The 26,010-nt window shown below is 34.8% G+C and overlaps 1 long non-coding RNA gene across 2 annotated transcripts; it reads left to right on the forward strand.

Annotated features, from left to right (window-relative positions):
* The first annotated feature begins 6,922 nt into the window (after positions 1 to 6,922).
* On the forward strand, positions 6,923 to 25,345 carry LOC149806882 (uncharacterized). 2 transcript variants are annotated; one of them, XR_016413580.1, is made up of 3 exons: positions 6,923 to 7,121; positions 22,609 to 22,699; positions 25,179 to 25,345. It is a non-coding gene; the product is annotated as an uncharacterized LOC149806882 (long non-coding RNA). The 2 variants fall into 2 exon arrangements; XR_016413588.1 differs by lacking the exon at positions 6,923 to 7,121 and adding an exon at positions 10,900 to 11,054.
* Positions 25,346 to 26,010: the final 665 nt, after the last annotated feature.

Consider the following 26,010-nt stretch of genomic DNA (forward strand, 5'->3'; position numbering starts at 1 on the left):
AAAACATTTAACATCTCAGTTGAAAATAACTTATTACTTATAGAGAATGTCACATCATCATGTTAGTGTCAACCTGACTATTGATCAGATAAAAAATATTCAAGTACCAGCAAATAAAAATTGTGGATTAAAATTTCACTACAAAAATGAACAACTCAAAGGCGGGTCAAAATGAAGTATCATTAAGTAAACGCCAACTCAAGCTATTCAACAGCGCCAAACATTCAAATTCCGGTGTCAGACTTAATCTTTCAGCTGGTTCAGTTAAAGACGCGATTAAAACAGGTGGAATATTTCTACTTCTTGCAGCTATACCACCGTTAATATCCCCTGCAGCCCCAGCTGTTTCAAAAGCATGTGCACTTGATGCTGTTGGATCTGCTGCTGGAATGATATTAACGAAAGCAGCAGGACAAGTATTTCAAAAAAGGGGATGGGGTTAAGGTTACCAGGAACCCCTTATCGATATGGAAAAGTCTAATACTTCCAGGAAAAGTTCGTTAATCTTTCCAATGTCAAATTTTCATTTAGTTGATGCTGCTAAAAATTAAATATAAAATATTTCAGAAGTGACTTTTCTTAATACTTGATCAAGTACCAAAAGAACCAAACAATGTTGAAACCTGTGTCATTTATCTCGATAATAGTTCTGATCCTGGTACTCATTGGGTTACATACGCAATTGATCCACCTGGAATTATTTATTTTGATTCGTATGGACTGTTTCCACCAAAGGAATTTATAAATTACGTAAATACAACAAAACTCCAGTCTGGTATTTAACATTACCAACACAGACAATAACATATCCGCTAATGTGCGGGCGTGAAGTAGTTGCTGTACTAGACGCTGTGTCATCACCAACATTTCCACCTCAAAAAGTCGTACACGAGCATACACGTAGACGCCTTGTTTTAAACAGATCTTAAATTATATTGGTAGATATTTACTGAAGATCTTCTCGCCTGAGTAAGACTCAGCAAGGCGACTTATTTAAATATGTAACCCTTGACGAAGTCAAGCATAAACTCGTCAACCTTTTGAGTCTCGCAAATGTGGACCAAAATGAAGTCGTTGTTTATCAGAATAAACAAGGACGATTAACGACGAGTAATATCCGGTCGACAGATATTATTCTGCGGGCTCCAGATGCAACCAAAGATAACTTAGTGGTGTTTACTAAGCACGGTAAAATTAAAAACTCGGAGGAATCAGTTCAATCAATCATGGGAGAAATTGCTAGACGTATCAGACGTATAGAAGATATCATGTACGGTGATCTCAATATGAGTGAAATACAATTATTAATGTGAGAAAACCAAAATCAGATAATGATGTGGTAACAAAAAGATATGTAGACAGGAACAACAACACGATCAGAACTGTGATCAATGATCGTTTATTAACCACAGGTGATACAATGATTGGTTCTCTCAATATGACTGATAATACAATTACTGGTCTTGGAGAACCAGAATCAAACAATGAAACTGCAATGAAGAAATATGTCGATGATAGCAACATTCTGATGATGAACTCGTAAATGACAATCAATGATGGAATGGCAACATTTAGATCTCAATACTCCAATCACGTACAAATATTTTTTAAATTTTCGTAGAAATATGAAAAGGGCCATTATTGAATTTTTTGAAGTCCACCAGTCATCGACATTAAACTCTCTGACATAAAAACAATTACCTATCTTGTAGTATATACGGCAATATCTGGATCAGCATTATGGTCACCACTCATTAGATCCATTAAACATCGCGCTGAGGTTACCGGTATATATAGATTTTCAATACTCGGTACTACAACATATACAATATTCACTACAATTTTACGGTGTTTTCCAATAACTGGATCCGCTGCATGTATATTAATTATGTTGGATCAAAACGACGAGGGAATATTCGTGGTATAACCAGAAGAAAAATGTACCCCCATGTTGTATAATTGGTGTCTTGAATTAATCGCTAAATTACAACCTACTTAAAATATCAGCTCACCAATCAACGTTCAACGTGATGTTGCAGCGCAACATTACAGATACAATCAAGCACTTGAATGGCAAATGAAACTAAAAAATATCGTTGACGAATATATAGTAAAAGTATAAAAAGATATCGTAGACGTGTTGTTGCTGTTGACATATTTGTATATTCGGCTTCTGCTTGTATTGCTGGAACCTCAACAATAACGCCATCGCTAGTGATTGCATCAGCAGATGTATCAATTTGTGTTTCAACTGGAATAACAATTGCTGTTCTTCTTAATATCATCGCAAAAAATATGTACATGCACAAACACAAGATTACATGAGCACACAGATAAACTGTGTGCAGCGACGTTAGCGTACTCCAAATTATCCTCGTAATTATCAACAAGCCTTAGTGATGGAAAAATATCAGATTTTGAGTACATGATTAAAATTTACAAAGAAGTAATGACTGTGATGGAATCTGCACCTTCTTTAGAAAGGAAGGATTTGAATAATAATGTCAACTCCGAAGAAGCAACTTCAGCAAATTGTCAATAATAGAACTCCGTCAAAAACTACGATGATATCAGTCTGCTCAACACATCCAGAATTTAGTAATAACTTTCCAACTGCAATTGCAGCGAAAGAAATATCGCTAGCACAATCACGAGTCCATTACAGCTGGATAAATATCATATTAAAATCATTTGGTGAATTGCCAGAAAATAATTCACTTGTATTTGCAAATAAAAATAAAGATGATGGAACTCCTGATTGGCAAGTAGTTCTTGGAATTCCCACAGATAGCTATCAAATCGAACAAATCAATGATGAATTCCAGCGCAGAATTAAATCGATAATAGGAAAAGAATCAAACATAGCTATTACGGTACATGGACCAACATTATCAGCTGCGATAGAAATAAATTGACAAGATTATGTTGTGGATATATATCAATCATCGATCCGAAGTGTGCTAGGATGGCCTGAAATTCCACCTGAATGTCAAGTACCACCAGAACCTCAAAGAGAAGATTTCTCTATTAACTATTTTTTATAAATCAATCCTGCAGAATGTCGTAAAGAAATTTCATGGAATCCTGATCTTCTTTATAATTATCCTATTATACACAAACGTAATCCAAAAACCTTTGATGTCATTATTGTAAGTGAACACGAATTTAGATCATTGGCTAACAAAATTAAAGATGAACATATAATCATGTCCACGACATTAGTATAATTATTTATAAATAATATTTTAGAGAATCCTAATGATAATCTAAAAAGAAAAATCATTTAAACAATACAACTTTAAATCAAATGGTATCAGACCTTTGATTATGCTAATCAAATTATTATTGAGCACGTAAATTTTAGTAGCATTCGCTTGATGAACGAGGGAAAAATATATTTTAAGCAATTATTTACTGAACATTATAAAATAGCTGAAACAGATTTACTAAATTTTATATTACCAAGATTTGAAACCGACGAACTAAAAATACTGGTCAATGATATTATCCATGAACATTTTCCACCAATCGTAGAGTAATGGAGAAAAATAACCCCGCAAGCAGGTATTCTCAGACATGAAAATGATCAGTACGATGGCGGCAAACATATTTCATCAGGAATTGCAAATTTCACATCAACAATCGCAGTAGAACTTGTATGTGATGTAATTGATAGCATCTATCAAACAGGTGTTGAAAAATCTAGTCAGGCCCAGCAAGGATATATTTTATATATATTCACACTGCAAGAACCTGCTGGATATTTGATCGAACAAGAGCCTATTAAACCTTTGTATCTGCGCTGTCATAATCCGCTATTATTAAGAATAAATTTTAAACTTATTGAGCAGACCGGACACTTAATTGATTTAATAAATGAAAATATGAAAATAAATCTCTTCGTAAAATCATACAAAAATTATACAAGGTACACATTTTTTTTTACTGATTCTAAAAAGTCACTAACCCCAGATGCCATAACTTCTATTTTCACTACTTTCACTTTAGAAAAACCTTTACTACTTTCACATTCATTTTCATTAATAACTTTGTCATCATTTTCACGATCTGACAACTTTTTTCAACAGCCTAACTCGCGTGTTAATAATCTCTTTCTTCTAATATTCTCAATCGTGCCTGAGAGATACACATTTTTCGTCTGCATCTTTGACCGAAGCCAAAGATTGGAACATACTCTGTTGGATTTGCTTTATAAATCTGTAATCTGCTGGTAGTGTATATCCATCCTCAAATTGTTGTGTTTACAATGATTCAAAATCACAAATAATTAATTCTGGACCAAGTTGAATTTTTATGTCGTCATATTTGAATTTTTTAATTCCAGAAATAATATCATCACTATTTTCGTAGTTCATTATATATATATATATATATATATATATATATATATATATATATATATATATATATATATATATATATATATATATATATATATATATATATATAGTACTGGACAAACAATCAAATCCAGCAATACTATTTTCTCGAGGCAGACACAAAAGCACAAACGTTATTTATGTTACTCAGCAGTATACACAAATATCTAAAGTGATCAGAGATAACTGCAATATTTTAGTTGTGTTTAATGGAGTTGATACACATAGTCTGCGAAATATTCATCCGACTTGGTGTAGTGGGGACATGAACATGATTAGGTTCAAAAACTTCTTTTCAAAAGCACAATCTACTCATCACGGATTTATAACAATACATTTACATGATCCTTGATCACGATATCGTATAGGTCTTGATAAAATCTTTGGTTGAGAGATTGATATAATAATGATTTAATTACTTAAACACTATAGCGGCAGAGAGGGTGCTACCACAAATAAGTGTCACGGTGGGTAAACAAAATTTTGAAAAACACGAACGATAAAGCTAAAGTAACCCAATTAGAGAAACTCAGTTTTAGTTAGAGGCGTCGGTGTGATGCTATTGACCATTTTTTTTCATTTTTCGTATGAGGTTTTATTTTTTAAAACTAGACCTTCCAGCATGTGGTCAGATCACCTTCTCTGCTGCTCGCGGCCCTGCTGTGTCGATTCAGTGTTAGATCTTAACAGACAGGGAGATTAAGATGACTAATGATCATTTTGATCTGAAGATTAATTGCACGCTCATGGGCTTTATCACCTCACTTTAATAAGTACTGAGTTTACTGTATTTGACCATTATTATTATATTTTGGGAAGTACCTAACAGCTAAACCATAATTTAATTGGAGGAAAATGAAATTCCATAATTAAATATGAGGTATATCGATGACTTGTCGCATTTCTTCTATATATTCCTTTAAATGTAAGTACAGTTGGTCATAATTTCACTAAGCAACATGATGTGTCACATTTGTAATTTTTTTGCCATCCTGTGTCAAATAGGCGAGTATATTTGTGACGGTTTAGAAATTTAAAAACTTACACTGGGAGAGAGACTTGTTTTTTTTCCGATCTTTCATTGTGCCGAGTTGAATTTTATCCAAAGGGGATTTTGTCCTGTAGGGACGTTGGATAAACGTCATTAAGTAGGCTTACAAATATTTTGGAAAAGTTATTCACTGATATATTGAGATTATTATATATTATCGCAATGGAAGAGTAACAAACAAAATTAAAAAAGCATGGACATTAAAGAGTTACATTTTAATGAACTGAGCGAATAACAAAGGGATACATTGAGTAGTTAAAAAAAGAAGATCCGCTTTCGTATAAACAACTTACCTATTCGATGACAACTGCTTGAAAAATTATCTTGCTAGCAACGGGTGTAGAATATGCCAATTGCGCCTGCCTGCGTGTCACAAGAAGCAACTAAAGGAGATGGGAGCAAAGGCTGTTGTTGTTGTTGTTGTAGGGTTTAACGCCATTTTTCAGCACAGGGTAGGCTATACATGGCGGCCAGTATTAATGGTGAAGGAAGAACCCGGGAAAACCCCCGGAAAGAACGACCGACCCATGGGAGCAAAGGTAGCTAACTGGTTATCATGCTTATTCGTGACCGACATGATGCTGCTTTAAACACTACCATCGAATCAGCCCGGATCAGCTACCGTACTACGTATGTGAGCGACATACCTACTTCTAGCTGCCTTAGCTCTAAATATCCTATTTGTGTTAACGTGTCGTAAAACGCCAAACCAAGACCAAGTACTTATTAATTAAAACTGACAATATTGTAGAAATATAAATATCTTCTCTTTAGCAATTCTTTAACATATTTGCACATGTTCAAATAACATCAGTTACATGTTATAAATAATGGTATCTTAATATAACGAGACGGAAGAGGAAGATTTTAACTTTCTTGTCACGCATCTTAACAATAGAAGATACATTTGATTGGTTTCAATACAAAATGTACCTTGTAGTATTATTCAACATCGTATAGGCTTAATTAGGTACCCAGACTTGACCTTATGCACTAGTATTTGGGTAGGCATTTATACTTTGCATTGTGATTTAAGGTGAAAAAATGGCCGGGCCGGGTTGAATCTTGTTAAAAGACGAGTCATGTATTAGTTTGATCGTCGAATATTTTCAGCAACAATGTCGACTTTTATTAACTTCTATATTTCTTTGTTTATGCAGATCTTAATGATAAATATCAATGTGTTTTCTTTCTTTCTCGTTTTCTTTCATTCGAAATAAACTTGAAAGAGTAATATAACTCGAACAAACATAACTGTATCCAAACTGGTCAAATTGCGCCTGCTTGCGTGTCATAAAAATCAATTAATGGAGACGGAGCAAAGGTGGCTCAGTGATTATCGTGCCTATTCGTGACCGACATTGTGCTGCTTTAAACACTACCATCGACTCAGCCCGGATCGGTTATTTCTTTTATTTCTGAACCGAAATCTGTCTAGTCCGCGATTATTCTTATCAATATGACCTTTGTTGTACCAAATACATCGTGGCATCAGAGATATAAGCAATACCTATAAGCAGATATACGAAAGCATTATAGTTTCCAGATCGGAACTTCTGATTAGACCTATTCATCATCTGTGACCATGAAGTGTCTGTTCTTCGTTAGCATAGCCCTTCTAGCGTTCCTGGTCTTCAGGGAGACCAATGGAGCAGCCTTCTACAATCCTGGTAAGTAGATGTGCCATACTTAAGTAAGAGGCAGCGATATGACTTTGGACACCCAGACAGGTCTAGAGTCAAGCTCTTCCCCTTCCTCCGCCCTAACCTTACTCCACCCCTGCGAGTCAACCTTTTTTTGTGTGGGTGCAGCCTAGTTGTTAAACAAAGACATTGAGCAACTTACTGGAACTATATAAGTGGGGAAAATGCAATTTAAATGACATACAGTCAAGCTGGGTTTAACTGGGATCCTTGGAAATCGAATCTTGTATAAAAGGGTTTATATACATGTGGTCAAGATAATAAACGATAAGATTAATGAACAGTCAGCATGATTTACATCAACAATACAACATAAACTTCAACAAGAGTTTTACCGAAATAAATGGTTCAAAGAGACCAGACTGTGCAGAAATGCGAGGAATAACATACTGCATAGAAAACCCTCGGACATCTGGTGGTGCATGTGATTAATGTATATCGTTGCAGTCATCTTCAGCATACACAAAAACATGTTCGCTAGCCAATGGTTGTTGATCCACTTCGTTTCAAGTCTTCGATGACGAAGTGGATATTCGACCCTTGACTTGCTAAGATGACACGGAAAAAGCTCAGTTGGAAATCCTCAGCCTTTTCCGTCAAGTCGAAAAAGAGGCCTCGGCATTCGGAGCAGCTCGGTTATTCTTCGACACAAAAATATGCTTGTGGTATATATCGGCATAGAAATTTAAAGAAAAATCATGAATATTATTCACCAGATATTTATTCTCAAAAATGAAACGCAATCGGCTCGGATTATCTCTGCTATTTTAATTAACCACAGGACTAATCAAGAAGTAGCAAATGAAAAAAACAAACAAAACATAAATAAATAGATGCCTTCGCAAACTTCTCGGTCACTCATTCCTCGAAATCAGCCTAGATGGTCAGAATGGCACCTTTTAGCATTCATTCCAGGTATGATCCGTACGATTGATCTCGAAGGTGCGAATGAACCCTCTGATGCAACTCACGGCCTATTGATAACTATTTTCGGCACTGCTTTTGCTCACATTCGTCTGCATTTTCTCTTGTAACATACAGAGTCGAATCACCAAAGCAATCAAATGTATGTGTATTCCTAACATCCGAGGTTATTTCTCTTACTCTGCGGAAATGGCAGAGCGATGCTCGATGAGAAAAGTCATAAAAATTAGCCCCAGATCTCACTGTCATCGAACTTCCAAATTTTTGTCTTTCTTTTAAGTTCATTACAGATAAAAGCTTGTACTACTACTACTACTACTACTACTACTACTAATAATAATAATAATTAAAATAATAATAATAATAATAATGATAATAATATAGAGACAAATTTAGTATTTTCACAAGATATTTGGGGAAAATATTATAACTACTGATGGTCAGTTTGTAATAATAATAATAATATTGATGGTGATGATGATGATGATTATGATGATGATAAATTCAAGATAACGACACATTTAGTGATTTCTCAAAATATTTGGGTTACATACTGTAACTAATGGTTGGTAATTTTTTAAAGAGACAGAGACAGTATATACTGTCTATATGTCTATATTAGTGCTGGGAACAAGATATAAAATGTTGTGAGATTTTTGTTGAATTGATACTTCTGTTGAATGATTTTATATTAATAATAATGGATGTGTGCACATTAATGCCTAAGCTTCTTCAGTACTACATTGTGACTCGATTTGCAGTCTAAAATGCATGCAAAATATATTCACATCTAGTGAACAACGGAAATGTGAACATACCAGAGATGCAATCCATCCGTTAAATTTTTTTTTTTTTTTTTTTTTTTTTGGTTTTATACTTCATTTGATGCACATAAAAATAATTATGAAGGAACTTACATCTGTGTTGTTATTTAAACACAACGTTCCAGATTTAAAAAGTAATCACATGGGAAAATTTGTTTATATGACGCAGGATAGAGTCATATATTTTTGTTCGTTCGGTGCTTTAGTCTTTGTAATGTGCGGGCGAGACGTATGCATCATGTTCATTTTAAATTGATTTTGTTAGATTTATTTTAAATGAATTTTAATTAAATTATTTTATTTTCATACATAAAACCTTCCTTATTTTTTGCTGTATGTGTTATATGTCATTCCACACATCATCAATTATTTCATACCGCTCCGGTGGCCTGAATGGTTAGAGCGTCCGCCTTGGAAGATCGCGTGTTCGAACCCCGGCCGAGTAATATCAAAGACTAAAAATGGTACTAGCAGCTGCCTTGCTTGGCGGTAAGCATTAAGATTTAGTGCTAGGACTGGTCGGCCTGGTGTCAGGATCATGTGACTGGGTGGGATATGATGATACATATCTGTAGCATATGCTTATCGTAATGTCTAACATCACCATAAACTGTCACACTGCATACATCATAACGATAAGATTGGAAAATTGTTAAAGCTACGTTAAATATTTAAATCACACACACACACACAGACACATACACACACACACGCACACTTATTTCATTGTCAGCACACTGTTTGATAAATATAGGACAATCCTCATTTAGTTCTCACAATGAACTTTAGAAAATGAAGACTACACTTTAAGCTCTTGAAGTCGTGTCGATATGGCTTCTACGAGAAAAGCGGTTATAAGCAGATAGATTTGGATCACGTATGTTTTTGAATTTTTACATCCCGTAAAGGGATTCAAAAATATTAAAATTCAAACTTTATAATTTTGCTAGAGCAGCACATATTTTGTTATATGTTTACAGTCCTATAGGGATACAAGAAAATTAACAATAAAAAATGGTAGTACTAGACTAGTCAGACTCGATTATATTATATTATATTATATTATATTATATTATATTATATTATATTATATTCAGCAACTAGACTGATTTACACTGCGTAAATTAAGTAACAGGTAAATAAGTTTAAAGTTTTGAATCATTTTTAATTCATTTTGCAATATAGAGAAATAACTGTCTCATTAGTCGGGTTACAGACGGTTTTCCATGACTTTTGAGGAACTTTGCATTAAAATCGTTTGTGATTTGATTGAAGATATAACTCTATCTGTATGATGTAATAAGACTTCGAGATCATTCCAAAATGAATCCCCATTTAACTTGGTTTTACCCGTTACTTCAATTACACAGCCCGAAGCAGTCTAGGTACTAATGTACATTAGTGTAAAGATTTGGTACGCACTTGACGCTGTTATCTGATATTATATAAGCGGTCTAGTGAATTTTTAATTTTGATTTCCAAGACACTCTAAACTTTGCCGGTTTATTGCTTTCTTCAATTGTTCTTTTTTAAACAAATTATCTGGTTGCCCCGGACTACTATATGGTTGGACATTTTTTTTTTAAAGTTGAACGAACCATGCTTGGCAATAAAAAGCACATTTCTTTTATTACGTATTCATGATGTACCGAGTAACACGAGCTTTGTAGTCAGCTCCTTATCAAATGTAGACAACAGACATGTGTATTTTCCCACAATAAAATCTGGATATGGTAAAATATCCAATGCTTCCACATTGCCTTCACGATTCCAAAATCCATTGATTTGTTATGTCATGGACCAATACGATTATAACATTATGATTATAATGCTGCTAGAAGAGAATCTGACAGAAAGGATGCAATTTACTCAGCCAGATTATTCAACTAAGAGGAGACGAACAGGACTCGAGGAACTCTTTTCGTCATTCTACAGACATTATACATATCTAGCGCTCCGCACTTTGACCAACGCACTTGATCACATAAAGAGACCTATAAGGTTTATACGGCAATGAGATAACCTGTGTTCTAGACAGGTCACTGTGCCATTGCTTGTCGTTGAAGTGACGTGAAGATGAACACAAAACTAGTTTTAGCTTTGATTGGCATTTTGCGGTACGAATGTTATTCTGCAAATTACTATGTAACAGGTAAGCAAATATACAATGAATTATTATGTACTTCAGAAACAATTTAATTTATTATAATAGTGATGCTAATATGTAATATTAGTATCGAACTATACTGACCAGAGCCATATTGTTGTATTCATCTTTTTGTGGTATGGTAAACACGTGCTCACATTCAAATATCTTTGAACAAATATGTTAGATTGGTCCACTGTCGTTCTCTGTTATTTTGGCTAAACTAGTCGGTAGGTACAGAAGGGCCAAGAACAAACAATACGTTTAAGTCTCTAACAACAACACAGCCACTACAGCAGGAGCTGGACTAAAATGTAATGTTGTTTAATAGAAATGTATTGTTAGTCTTCACTACTTTTGTAAACTTTTGAAATGGGGACATTTTCTGTAATTAATTTAATATGAAGTAACTTTTCATTCATGCTTTCTAGCAAAATACGTCACGTGGATGCATGATTTGCATAAATTTGTAACTTTGAGTTTAATATCAGCATAATATTCTCTTTCCAATAGGATGCTCGAATAATTTCGAGTCTTTGAAAGAAATTATGTGGCAATTGTTCTGATACTTCCCAGATTGGAAAGTTTTGGCGAACGAACATGTGTAGCATAAAAATAACATATTCAAAAGATGGATGTTGAAAATGTAAATTTACGACATTTGAAACATCAACGAACTACCTGCTGTTTTAACTTGTAACGCTATACCTGCAACTTATAATAATTAAACAAATAACTCCTTTCCAAAGCGTCAAACTATTGCAGTTCCCATTAGTAATTACACATCAGGGAGTGGTTTTGATGTAAATGCAGTTATTATGGTAGGAAAAGACTCGGTGTCAATAGTACTTTCGTTCAACCAGGCCTTTCGCGTGGCTTTTACAGATCTCCGATGTAAGTTGGTTTGGTAAAATCCTTCATTGACCCAATAAAAGTCGCTTCGGCAAGGCTGGAGACGAAACTACTTAGACAACACTTCCTCATTTCTTGTCACATACATTCTGCAACCATTCAAGCCAACATAAATTGAATCCAGCCGGAACATCTTTGGCCTTTCTCGTGAAGTCGATAAAGAAATCTCAGAAGTATTTCGTCACGATTGAGAAATGTATGCTGCACTACTTTTGTTCACACAGAACAATAAGGAGACGAATCACCAAACGCATCAGATTCTTGTGTATTCCTACAACTACATCCGAGGTTTTCTAAAGTCCTGACGGAAATGGCCGAGCGATGTTCCCACCGAAATTAAAATATCTAATTCTAACCAGCCAATCAAATCACTTTTCCAAATTCGGGGAAAGCCTCGCTCTGGCGTTACAAGAATAGCGAAGTATTTTACCCGCCCGTAGATAAACTGTACGAGCCTAATGTACATAGTGTCCCTTTGTTATTACGTCATAATCAAGGACGTAGAGAGCGATTACGAGCCCTGGGTTCAGAAACACCTCTCCTTGTTCTTGTTCAAATAAAAGTTTTCTTTTATAAAATTAAAGTGTTGTTCGATCCGAACCCCCTTACGGCTCCGGGTCCCAGAGATATATTCCCGGTTGCCCCCACCCCCTTGTCGTCCTGGTCATAGACTAGTAGCAAATTAAGCAATAATTTGATACTGTTAAAATCTGTGTACTCAGTATTGTTTTCGTTCAAATAAATGTGTGATTTGGCTTTTTAACGTAGCTTTAACAATATTTCAGTCATACCGCTACGATGTCTGCAGTATGGCAGTTTATAGTGATGCCTAACACTGGGGTATCATGCCGCAAGCATGTATCATGATGTCCTACCCAGCCACATTATCCTGACACTGGGCCGACCAGTCCTAACACTATTATCTTTATGTTGGGTGCCTAGCGAAGCAGCTATTAGTAACATTTTTATGTCTTTGGTATGATGCGACCTCCCATATCCACGTGGACGCTCTTACCGCTAGGCCACAGGAGTGGTCAAATGAATAAATATATTGTTGTTGTTGTTGTTGTTGTAGGGTTTAACGCCATATTTCAGCACACGATAGGCTATACATGGCGGCCAGTATTAATGGTGGAGGAAGAATCCAGGAAAAAAAAACCCAGAAAGAACCACCGACCCACGAGAAATTACTGGTAAGCTTTCTCACATACCCACATTGACCGAATCTGAGAATCGAACCCACGCAGACAGACGTGAGACGGCAGTGATCCGTAACGGAGAGCGCTTTAGACCACTTGGACAATGGCGGCCCTGAATAAATAAATAAATAAATAAATTAAAAGGCGGGTATTTTACTAATGGTTGAAAAGTCGTCGAGTGCCATTTCCAAACTTATCTTTATTAAGGATCTAATTTTCGCTCATCTAGCAGGATGTTCGTCCTCAAAATCTTACTAATTTAGGAAGCATAACATTTTTTTTACTTTCGAGTTCGCTGGAACCTGGACTAAATTGGCCAGCTAATATCAACACAATAAATATCTGCCTCCCGATTGGCCGGAGAGCGACGTCATTCGCGCAACAGATACGTCCAACCCCTAATGGCCCCAACAAAGAATAGTATATTACTTGCATTGACATTTGAAAATTTGGTTGAAAATATAAACATTTAAAAGAAGAGAATAATTTTCATCCAAGTTTTAGCATTTTTGTGCTTTATTATATATTTTGTATAATTAGATAGTAAATTATTTCTGTAGAAGAAAAATGATACTTTTATCACACCATCACATTTGGGACTGCCTTCTTTACCCATTTAGGAAAACTATATTCCCTTACATAAGTTATTCAACCTGCATTTCCATGTTTAAGCTATTTCCTCCTCGTTCTTCTTCTTCTTCTTCTTCTTCACATGAAGATGAACAGATATGTGTAAAGAATGTAGACCCCCTACAAATAGCATATACATTTGTGTCATAAATAAAGAGGCATCGTCAAGAAATGCCTAAAAGAATCCCTACACAACACGAAAGGTGGGCTTTTAATATTAACTTCTTTTAATACTTCGCTTTCCACATAAATCATACATATTGACTGAAGTTACACAAACCAAAATTAAGTTACAACTAAACATTGGGCTCTGACTACATGTGATATTTACTTACCTCTAGAACTGAAGAACTCAAGAACGTGCTCACTGAAGAGGTGCCGCCTTTTATTCAAAGCCGGTCGCTTCAATTTGGGTATGATATATTACGGGCTACATGTAATGTTTACTTACCTCCCATATTTAAAGGCTTGGTAACCTCTGGAACGGAAGATTGCACAAGTGAAGCTTTTCAATGAGCATATGTAATTTTTTAAGTTTTGCAAAATCTTAATTTTACGAAATGTTTTATTTAGTTTAAAATTTAAAATCAAGATAAACATTAGATTGACCTTAGCAAATCATGAAAATGAACAAAGTAAATGGACCGTGTGTTTGAAACTATTTTGTTACTCGTAACATAAGTGCTTCCCTTGTTGCAAACACTACACATCTCCAAGACTGAAGATTTCACAGGAAGTGTTCCAATGAGCCTGGGCAAATTTACGTTTTTTAAAAACACGTTAACTCTTTATATACATACGTGTCCGCCAGGCTGGTTGGTGAAGAGACAATATCTAAAATTGTACAGGAAATCGCCAGATAGCTGCGATGTTCATGTAGCGAATGGTGCAGGGTGCGGTCTTACAACTACTGAAAGTGTGACGCAGTTATAAGCGAAACACCTGGGTCTCATGTTTGGTCTGTATCCAGACAAATGGGCAGACACAGTACGTCAGATATGTCCTTATACAACTGTTGCTTTGATTGGATCCAATAAAAATTAAAAACGTTTTAATTTGTGACTTCATAATGTTTACTGATATGTTTATTCGCAACTTGGAGATCAATACTACGGATCATGCCTCGAATATATGTGGAGACCTCCCATTTGGACCGCATTAGCAACGTACGAAACAATGATTTACCGGCAACTTACGAATGACCCAAATATTTTTTTTCTTCTATCGTAACATCTCGGTCAATCCAGCACTGAAACAGTCAAGGTGGATCGAACTGACTGGGCTTCATTGCTGATATATTTCCAGCGAATAAAACGTATGATTTTTCTGTAAATTACTGCGCCGACATACATACGAAGTATATTTTAGTATCGCAGAAATAGCCGAGATAGTTCCTAAATGTCATATCTTACACTAGCTCAGAACACAATTATTTTTCCTATATGGTCTCGACATTTGATTCTTATCACTGAGGTTTCCACAGTTTCCAAATCCTAATAAATCATATGTTAATTTAAAACAACTTCAAAGATGAGCTCATGGTGAAGTTCTTGTCATGCGCTACCCGGCACTGTTTGAGATGCTGGACTGGAATTAATTCACTGTGCAATGGGTCAGAGATTTCACTTACGGATCAGTATAAAGGTCTCATTACTCACTGCGCACTGTCGCCGAAATACACATAGACAACCACGTCACATTGCTCAAATTGTAAGGAATAAACAATTATCTTTAAATCAATACCAATAATGCCTAAATGTAACTCTTGTATTACCACCAAAATGCGAGAAGTAGAAATGGACTAAAATAGATTAGGGTTGCATTCATGAGCGACTGAACCGGAAGTAATAAGTGTGACCCGAGTGCACAACAAGTTCTAAATAGACAAGGGTAATCCTAGCAACAGACAACAGTAACGTCACACATGTACCTCTCTCACACTTGGATTTCCTATATATTTAAATATATATTTGCTCGCTTGTTTTACAGTATATAAATAAAAAGTGTTATTTATTGAATATTGAGACATTCTGGGACGTGTTTTAAGGTTTAGAATGCCCCTGAGCCTTTTAACGTCATTTGTCAGCCTGAGTTGAAGTAAATACTCTTATCGCAGGTATCACAAAAAATGTTTCTCTACAATAAATACTCATTCATGGCCGCGCATTTTGTTTTTATAGCTCAGAAAACACGTTTTCTTTTGTTGTTGCCGCTTTAACAGTTCATTCACCCATTAGCATAGATTCCAAAATGCATGACATTGGTTCAATAAATTGGTGCGTTTGTTCACTTGAGATGATACTAGTCTTGACAAATACTTTATTCCACAATAATTATATTTGTCTTCATCAAATTCGATTATCATATTCATGTAACTGTCCCTTTCTCTTTATGTTACTATAACTGTAGTCCGATAAATCAAACCCCCAAAATATGTGTTGATACTGAATGGACGATATGTAGGTCCAATGCCATCTGTAAAAATGTTCGCAAATCTTTCCGGAACGCACTTGCGTACAGTTTTGGACTCTTACCGGCATCTAGTAACAGCCATATCTAGTGAACAATTAAAATGGCCACATGACACAGGGCTGTACTATTCCACGTGATTTTGAAATCGCCAAATACGTGATTTTATCCAGGTATATGTGTACAGATCGCCAAAAGAATTCTTCAGGTCAACAGACGCGAGAAATATCAGTAAGAGTATAAAGTGTACACAGATGTGTGCAGATACAAATGTCTGCTGATTTTTGCAGGTCTTGACGAATAAGCGATATAATCCCCTAAACTGTCAGTCAGCATCATTTTAGGTGTGGGACTACTATTTAGGCTTACTATAACTGATCATAAAAGGCTATTTGCAAGTTCGTATACATTTGCTAACATGTTGAATTCTTGAACAAGTCACCAACATATTCTATTTTTATTCGGCATTTATAAAACCAATCTTCATATCTGTCGAGGTTATATTTTGTTAATCTATACAGATGAACTTTTGATAGAGTTATCATAGATTAAAATGAATAAAAGATGTATTTTTATATGCATTTGGATGTTAACACAGACATTTGTATATTTCACCTATTTGGTAATTAATTATATACTTTCCTTACATGTATCTTTAAGTAGAGTGTCTTGCTAACATCCCAACTTGTATCTTTACTTAATTCCTGACCAAATCTTGTGTGTAGCACTTTAAAGATCCAATCAATTACCATTTGCAGACTTGCAGATCATGTCTGTTAATGTCTGTTTATATTTTAAGCCCATGTTCTGTGATATCAGTTCTGTTCTAATCATTTATCTTCCTTCTGATTTTATCACTGAAGTTATATTATTGCGTAACCAAACTCAACGAGTAGCCAGGGTACTTATTATTTTCCTTTACCTATGTTTGGACAAAAATGCTGTAGAGTCTGTATTCGGCCATGTAACTCTTCTTTAAATGAATTTAAAACATTTTAAAATAAGTTGATTTATGTTGTCTGTTTGCGTTTCTCTTCTAGTTGCAAGCTAAATTAAAGATGGTTGTAAGAAAAATGTTCATCTTCAGTTTTAGTTATTTTATAGTCGGGTATCGGAACAATTTATTACAGTACCATTTTCACGAATTGGACATTGATTTGTTTGTCTTTCCACACTCTCACGTGAATTTATTTTTGTTAGTTTCTATAATTGTATCATTACCTCCATTGTGACACATTTTATTTCATAAAATTAACTTATTCATTACATTTTTCTTGTATTTCAACGTCCAATCCTTTCGACCTAAATTCTTTACTCCATACACACCATTTAAGTTTTCTGATCATTTATTTCAGCGACACAATATTTTCAGCTGGTTCCCAACTGTTAAAAATATCATCATATCCTTTCCAGTTTAACAGCATATATTTGTTACAGTTCGTTTCTTTCGTCTTCAAACAGTTTTCTACTTTGAATATATCATCTTATCTGCCGTATTGAGATAGCCGCTCCTTGTAAAATATCCCTTGAGTATTCTCTCCCATATGTTTTCCAACCCAGAATTTCTTGACTGATTTTTAAAAGTCTTTTTCCGTAAAGTTAGACAGATTTACTTTGCCAAATATAGATTGATATTTTGAAACTGTAACTGCCTGAACTATACCAAATTTAGACATCACATATGTATCAGTTCAGATAAGCCAAAAAATAGATCCATATTTATAAAGGTTTACTTCGTTGCTGGCTTTAAATGGAATCATATCAATTTTATCTATGATAACTATTATAATAGCCACAAATTAGGTTAGGTAATCTATCCATTCGCAAATTCCATTATAAGTAAAATACATTTGTGGTCACGTTGTTTACAAAGTTTTCTTAAACCTTCCTATTACAGATGATTTATTATTAGAGTAACTAGAAAAGTATCAAATATTTTATTTCTCCTATGATTCTGTAATCTTGCGGCTGTAAGATTCTTTAATTTCATAAAACTGTGTATTTTCTGGATTTTGCTGTTTACAGGATACGTGTACTTAAGGAGTGACTTTATTTTTTAAAATTCAACAAAGTATGAATATAATAAATGATGTACAAAAATTATAATCCACGAATCGATAATATAAAGTTTGCAAAGCGTTTTGTCGGTTAATACTTATTGAATTTACCAAAAAAAAAAGTAAAACCTTATGATAATTAAATTCACCAGCAAGAGTAGTTAAATAAACTCAAAGTTTAATAATATTCTTTTGTGTAATCATATTTTGAATTTCATTCATAAGGCGCACAGAAACGTGAAGATTCATGATACGTATCTACAGCCAATCAGAGAAAAGCCACGCGCACTTCTCAGTTTCACCATCACTTGTTGAAAAACAAAATCAAAACCCATACTTGCACGATATAAATCATCGTCCACAAACACTTTTTCGTTGTTTTCAGGCAAAACACGATTTTGTTCATCATTTTCGTTAATGTTTAAGATTGTATACAAATCACCGTGCAAAATGCCATTTCGCACAGTACCGTCATGTCTTCACATCAAGATATGTTAGCAGACGACGATGTTTATTTATTCATTTAAACAGCATTTGTAGCATTAGCAAAGATCTCATTTATTTGGGAAGATGTAAAGTATTTGGTTCATGACTAAAATCTTACGTAAGAAGACTATACAGGGCTTTTATATATTATCTAATACATTAATGTGTTATTCATGTATTCACATCAAGATATGTTAGCAGACGACGATGTTTATTTATTCATTTAAATAGAATTTGTAGCATTAGCAAAGATCTTATTTGTTGGGAAAGATCCCAAGTGTTTGGTTCATGACTAAAATCTTACTTAAGAAGAATATACGTTTTTTTAAATATATTATCTAATACCTCAGTGTGTTAAATCTTTGCATATCTGGGTTGGTTAACGCGTTGCGCTTCTAACGCGAGGGTTGTGGAATTCAGCCCACTTGTGGCTACACAATGTGATTTCATAAAATACATTAATACATGCACACACTAATGAATTTCCCATGTAATAGATGCACACACTAATGAATTTCCCATGGTAACATCATCTCTTTTACATCAAGATATGTCAGTAAACGATGTTTATTTATTCATTTAAAGTATATTTACTTGTAGCATTAGCAAAGATATCTCATTTGTTTGAAAAACAAGTTCCAGTATTTGGTTCATTATTACATATTATGTAAAAGTCTGAGTTTGGGTGATCCTATACTCTAAAAAGTCCATATTGAGGAATATGTATATAAAGTCGTGCAGGTGGGCGTGGCTTTGACAATAATTTGGGTTCATGCAGGTATGTACCAAGAAAGAATTCAAAAGGGCCTGGCTAATCAGTTTGCTTCAAATCATAAGGACAATTCTCTGTTGAATTATCTAGATGTCATTTCATAGCCCATACATACCTGGAAATAAAATCCTGGTAAACATGTTCACAACTGCCTTGACTGGTCATCCATGTGACTAACAGACACCCTTTTGTACGGAAATCTGTTTCGCTCCTGCGTATGCACTGTTTAGGTAGATTGCTGGGCTGCTCTGTCTTTCAATTGATTTATTTATTTATCTTTTTATAACATTCTCAAACTTGACTGATATTTGTACAAGCAAATGAACTTTCTGCATCATAGTGTAGATAACTAAAATACTATTCGTTAGTAGTCAGTTATTTCAAATTTTGTCTTATTTGAAATGAACTTTATTAAATTCAAAATTGTCCTAAGTATTGGCATGCTTATTATTTTACTTCTATCAATGTTTGATTATGAAAGAAATGCATATATATATTCCAGTTTTGAGGCTGTAAAAGAATGGTCTAACATAGTTGTCTAATAAAACTGACACGAGAGAGAATAGAAGCAGTAATGTGCTGACCTCTAGCACCACGAAATAAATCCTTGCGTGATTTAGAAAGGCCAGGTCTATTTGTCTTTTGCAGTAGGCTTGAAAACGTGAGGAAACACCCTTGACTGCTGGAAAAAAAAATACAAAAACTTTTGGTAGTAGCTAAAACCCTGAACTGACTATTACTTGGACTTGCATCATCTTGTTAGGTCTCTTAGGATATGAATTGCTCAATAAAATGTTGATTATATGGACATCACTACTCCAACACCTTAGATCATACTGACGTTCATGGTGTCCACCACAGACACAATATTTTCTGTATATATTTATCACTAAACTGGAACACAAATTACCTGGACAAACTCCGTATCTCTTGAGAAGTCCATATAATCAACAAACGTCTAGCAGGAAAGTATGGCTTTACCAAGATAACTCCATCTTAAGAAATCATTTAAAAAATGTCTAAGGTATGATATCTAAGTACAATATATATGCATAGACTGCATGTCAAGCTTGGATAATTTCAGTAATCTTATTTTAGCCGTCATCACTTCCCTTTTAGCAATCTTAGAAAAGTGAGTTTGAAACTAATTAACCTTTTAACTTTTTGTCATTCTTGCATAATTGTTAATAGCTAATTAGTAGTATATATGTTAGATTTAAACAAATATTTAACCACCTAACAGCTTGCAATCTTAAAATAATCAGTTTCTTTCCCAGAAGCACTAGAATCTGAAACAACTTCCTTCCTAAGCTGGTTAAATAAACCAGACCTTGCACCTCAAGGCTGGTCTTGAGTCTTACAATCGAAAGTAGTCAAACTGATTATCCATCATTTATATATCATATAATTCAAACACCTACTCATTCAGCCAGGATTGATCTTCTTCTATGTACGGTAATTTCAACATTGATTACCTCAATCCCGGCCTTATGGTCTATTACTTTTACTGAAGTTCAAATTCCAGCCACAACACATATTCTTCTTTCATTCAGTCAGCCGGCAGCCGGTTATTTTTAAAAACAACTTGATTTCTCGCTTTGCTTCAGGCTGTGGACTCCAAATAATACTCAGTCAAGCGTATATTGAGTATCAGGCAGATATTACTCCAAATAATACTAAGTCAAGTGGGTGTAACGTATCAGGCAGATAGCACTTGAAATAACACACAAGCAAGTTGGTGTTGGGTATAAGCCAGATAGCATTCCAAATAATACTCAGTCAAGTGGGTGTAACGTATCAGGCAGATAGCACTTGAAATAACACACAAGCAAGTTGGTGTGGGGTATAAGCCAGATAGCATTCCAAATAATACTCAGTCAAGTGGGTGCAGACTATCAGGCAAAGACAGGTGCATACTTAAATATATATTTAACTTAACAATCATCATGACCTTGATTTTGATGAAGTTAATGTACTCCGTCACCATTCTAGGACGCTATTAATACCTAATTACGTTAGAGATTACACCACTTGAATTATTTTATATAACTACAATCAGAAAGATGTCACTCAGCAGGTGTAAGGTAAAAGATAAGCCATTTCAAGAAAGATTGATATAGTTGTCATAATTACATCATATTTGATGATGCAAAACTAGTCATTATTTGATCACACCTCCACTGGCAACATCACAACAAATGCTACAATCAATCTGAATTGGTATAATCAGAAGTGCAACAGAAAAACTGTAAGACTTTTATCTGTATACTAAAGAGGTAATCCTAGTCGAGTAGTGTATATCTACAGAGGCTCATTCAAATTTGAATCTACAAACCAAGATAATCTAGAATGTATAGGAAGAGTCCTCCACAAAACTTTCCCAAAACTTGAAACTTGTTGCTGTTAAAAAAATATGGGTAAGTTCCAATTCATGCCATGTACGAGTACATGAATACAGTAACCATTAATTTCACAATATACTTTGAATTCCAGATAATGTCCTCAATTACCAAATCTGGGACTTCCAAATCTAGTATGGTAGTCCAAAACCAAACTATATGAGGAGTTTGATTGAAAACAGTGCATGTATACTGCCACCCACCTCCTTGGATAAAATCCGAACCTAACGTTCACTTCTTTATATATATGTCATTTGTCTTCACTCTCCTATCAACAGATTCCTATCTTATTTGGATGACGCTACATTAATCCAGGTTCATATCCTCCTGACTCTGTCAGCCTTCACTTCATCTGAATTGTGTTTCCAACTAATATATATTATCTTACTATATTTCATCTGTGCACATACATAATATGGTATATATTTTAGCATTTCTCCTCTGGCAGACATAGGTAGCATTGCATGGCTCGTCTTCCATGCTGAGAATTATTTCTTGTGGTGATGTGGGATTTCAATCGCATTAATAACGTCCTTGGTGCTCAGATAGTACTACATGCCATGAAGACCCATCAGGTGCTTCGCTAGGGATATTAAGGTAAAGAAATAAATATAAAATTACATTCTCCTTTTACAGGGCCCTGTCCTGACAACTATACAGTAGGTGAAGAATGGTATGATGGCTGTGCAAGATGCTCCTGTGACCACAATGGTTATGGGTGTGCTGGGTGGGTAAATTAAACCAAACAATCCCCCCCTCTCTCTCTCTCTCTCTCTCTCTCTCTCTCATGGGCATAGTAATTTCAACCCCTTTGCACAAGGGCACTGGAACTGTGACAGCATCAGTCTTACAGCACATTCATCTTAAGCCTCATAACTTGAAAAAAGAATAACCCAACAATATCAGGAAAGGAACAGAAAAGAAAACAAAGATATTTTTTACTACAACTATGCATCCTGTTACCAAAAAGTAATGAAATATGTAAATGTATTGCTCTGTGTCTCTGTGGCTTTATTTAATATGAGACTAAACGACCCCTGTGACTTTGACCACTAACCTTGTAATTACTCCATTATTTAGTTAAACAAGAATATGCCAAATTAAATAACAATCCATGCGTGGAAACAGAATATGCATAACTCCTTTAACAAAGGATTAAAATATTGACCCGAAAATAATAAATGATTCACCCTCCTACCGTCCTCTTTGATCAGTGAATATACCCCCCTCCGAGGATGCTTCATGTTCATTGGTGAATCTGATTTAATTTATTATGCCTATTTATTGACGCATGACGTAGGATCCCCCAACAAACACAGACACCAAAGGTGTCACAAACCGACATATGTGACACTGATGTCTGACTGCCACATTATTAGTGATATCTCAATCTAAATATCTGTACTATGTCTGGTGGTAATTTATCCATGGCAACAGGGGATCATACTGCCTGATATCAAAACAAGCAACTGACCAGACGACAAGACAAATTGCACCCTGTGACCTTGGACTTTGACCTCCTCGGCCTTCAGCCTCTAGACATGTCCCTCCCACAATGAACAGGTGTGTCAAGTTTCGATGGTAATCCAATGATGAAAAACAGAGATCCTGCACCTTAATGAAACAAATTCGCCAAAAGATTATAGACAGATGGCTCGATGGATGGATGGACACTGCAGTTGTGTTGCCGTTTATAACACTCATTGCAGATAAGGAAAGAAAGGACATGTATAGTAAGGATGGGTAAAGAAACATACTTTATAGTGGACAAAATTAAACTCACTCACTATACAAAGAACGTGGAATTCAAAAGTTATCTAAAATATAAAATTTAATACAAATATGGAAATACTGAAATTTTACATAAAATAATACATTGTGAAATTCAAATTAAAACTGAACATTTATAAATATACCTGTTGTGTATTATATATTCATCACATAAGGACAGCCATAACCATCATAAATTATTCACATGTTATTGAAATAGAGACTGAATGGTTGCCATACTTATTTCAAAACATTTCTTCCTTGAAGGATGTTTGAAAATGGTTCCTCATTCAGTGTGACTTTTTGACATCATAAATTAATATGTATTTTATGTTACAATTATTTTCCATTAAATAAGACATGCTGTATTTGTATGAAGATTTTGTTTTATCTGTACATTTTCATGTATGGTTAATGTCTTCTGGCCTTTCAATTCATGTTATAAAATAAAATGGAACAATACATTGGAACAGCATTTTCAAAACCAACCTGCCATTTAAGGATCAAGTCAGATCCAGGTAGTGCCACAATGTATGAAATTATATATTGAAGAAAACTTTGAAACCTCTAGAAACTTATTATCTTTTATCCATTGGTGTAATGTCAAATAAAAACACGAGATAATGCGATAAAGACGTGAGGAAATGCATGTTACTTTGATGCAGTAGGACAATGGTGAGCGTAAAAAAGGGAACGTGTGAAAATGTAAGGGAATGCCTTTCCTTCAGCACTACACGCCTCCTTTTATCTTTCATCTATTGACTAAATCTTGAATGGAGGAAATTTGGTCGAGCATCTCGAAAATAGTTACCATTGCTCTCCCACAGCCACCGTTTATAACTATAAGCAGATGCGTGGAATTTTAAAGCCAAATAGACTTGTTGTCTTTTCTTTATATAAAAGTAGTACAAAATATAGAGGATGGTGCCATCATTCAGGGGGAAAAAAATGAATATTTGGGGAAGAATCAGAAATATTTGAATATTTAGGGGACATCTGGTCAGCCATTAAATGAAGGGAATGGAAGCAATGTTGGAATTTCTTAAACTGGATCTTGGTAGAATATATCATATAAATTAAACAGAAAACGGTTAAATAATGATGTTTGAAATGAACTATTGCAACAACAGTGTAAATAAACTGTACATTTGTGCTTCTTACCCCAGCTAGACGTATTATTTTGAAATGATGCATCAACATTTAAAAATAAAGTCCCAAAATGTTAGGATTCCCAAAACATTCTGAAACAAAGAGAATTCCACATTTATGGATTTCCAATAATTTTCACCAAACAATCCTCTATGACATATCATACATGTTGCTGTAATTTTATCGCAAACACATTGCAATCTATGATGAACAGTTCTTAATTACTTTCACTCTGAATCATATTTTGCATGGTGGCTGATCTGTAATGGTGTTTTCTATTTCCCCAGGTGTGGTTTGGTTGCAGATGTCATCGGCTGTCTGGTGATCCATAACATCAACGCAACATGGCCTGAGTGCTGCCCGCGAATAGAATGCCCAATCTTTGAAGTAGGGAGATAAAATAGAACTTTAATGTTTCAATGCAGACAAATCAATAAACTATCTTATAATGTTAGTATATTCTTAATTTTCCTTTTGTTTATCAGAAGGCATTCTCAGCGTTCACTCCTTCCCATACTTTGTTTGGGCTGGGGTGGGGTGAGGGCAAGAGTTGGAACATGACTAAAATACATACATAGGATATAAAAAGAGTATGAACTGATTTGTGTCATTATCATTCAGTGTGGGTGAACAGAATGATGATGAGGAACTTGACAGGTTAGTTACATGCCAAATTATTTTAACAGGCACGTCTACCTTGGTGTTTAAAAAAAACCCCCCTCTCTCTCTCTCTCATCATCAAAAATTAAGGCTCGTACCATATTTCTAGTGTGAATTGTAAATCACAACCTGTCGTACTTAAAGTTCAAGGAGGATTAGGTATGAATTAAAGGAAGGCAGGATGTAGTACCTTGAAAATTAACTTTCGTTTGCATCACTCTCCATCTTCAGTTACATTGTCTTCTGAAAGCATGATCACCTTTCTTGTACAAATCCATTAATATATGTAAACGAATAACAAGTAAAATCACTAGTGCCAGTGCTGAATCTCTTACTAGATCATATAATTGTATGCATTATTTTACTGTCGTGTCAAAGTTTGTGTCTGCTAATTACTTTCCAAATCAACTCTAATTTTGGAAATCTTTTTTTTTTCTTGAAAAGATGAAATCTATTTAA

Source organism: Sinohyriopsis cumingii, chromosome 1 (genome assembly GCF_028554795.1).
Source record: "Sinohyriopsis cumingii isolate HCF-2022 chromosome 1, ASM2855479v2, whole genome shotgun sequence".
Taxonomy (NCBI): domain Eukaryota; kingdom Metazoa; phylum Mollusca; class Bivalvia; order Unionida; family Unionidae; genus Sinohyriopsis; species Sinohyriopsis cumingii.